The sequence below is a fragment of the Atta colombica genome, unplaced genomic scaffold (assembly GCF_001594045.1).
Source record: "Atta colombica isolate Treedump-2 unplaced genomic scaffold, Acol1.0 scaffold13, whole genome shotgun sequence".
In the NCBI taxonomy this organism is placed as follows: Eukaryota; Metazoa; Arthropoda; class Insecta; order Hymenoptera; family Formicidae; genus Atta; species Atta colombica.
In genome coordinates this window covers 37872-38936 of record NW_017259217.1, presented here as the reverse complement: position 1 = coordinate 38936, position 1065 = coordinate 37872, and positions in this window count along the sequence as shown.

Sequence of the window (1065 nt, the reverse complement as noted above, 5' to 3'; positions counted from 1 at the left end):
ACTTATTAAGAGCATATTCCACTCATTGTAAGGATGAAAAACAGGATCACAAAAACATGGGTTCGAGATGCTTCCTTTCCAAGTTATTATACAAACTTTTTTATTTTATTTTATACTTATATTTATATTTTATGTTACACTTATATCTATATTTTTATTATAGAAATTGCTGGAAATGATTTCCTTTCACATCGATGCATGTTTCGCATCAACATTGCATGAATTGTCGAAGACGTTCAAAAATTCTCGGAATATTTCGTATTTTTTCACACACAGCGATAATACGATTTCGGAGTACTTCCATAGTAGCAACAGAAGTATCATACACGAAAGTCTTAAAATATCTCCATAAATAAAAATCCAAAAGATTCAAATCGGGAGAACGCAGGCCAAGCAATAAATCCTCCTCTCCAATTCATGTATTATAATCTATTGATGTAATTATAATATAATATTATTCAAGAATTCTTGAGCAGTGCGGCTGAAATATGCTGGAGCTCCATCATGAATGAACCATATTTGCGTATCTGTAGTGGAATGTCTTCTAATATTAGAGGGAGTTGCGTTTCCAAAAATTGTTTGTAACTATTAAGTGTAGTAGTTAGTAGTAGTTGTTACTATTAAGTGTAGATGGGAGAAAAATCGGTCCAAAAAGGAAATCTCCAATAATACCAGTCCATACATTGCACGAGAACTTGTGCTGATGCTGAGATGCAATAATACTATGCGGATTTTCGTATGACCATAGATGATTATTATGATAATATATGTGATAATATATTATGATAATATTTGTTAATGCTTAAATAAAAATTGATCCATACAGACGTATCTAATCTCTTTGTTTAATTTAGAAGGTGAATAGAAGTGCAATTCATGAAACGTCGAAGCGAGACATACCGTCCGACATAAATACATACAATTTAAATAAGAAATGTTTATAATTTAGCAACGTTTCCGACCCATGTTTATATAACTTTTTTTCATTTTTACAATGAGTGGAATATGTTCTTAGAATTTGGCCAACTATTTCTGAAACACTCTGTATATATATATATATATATA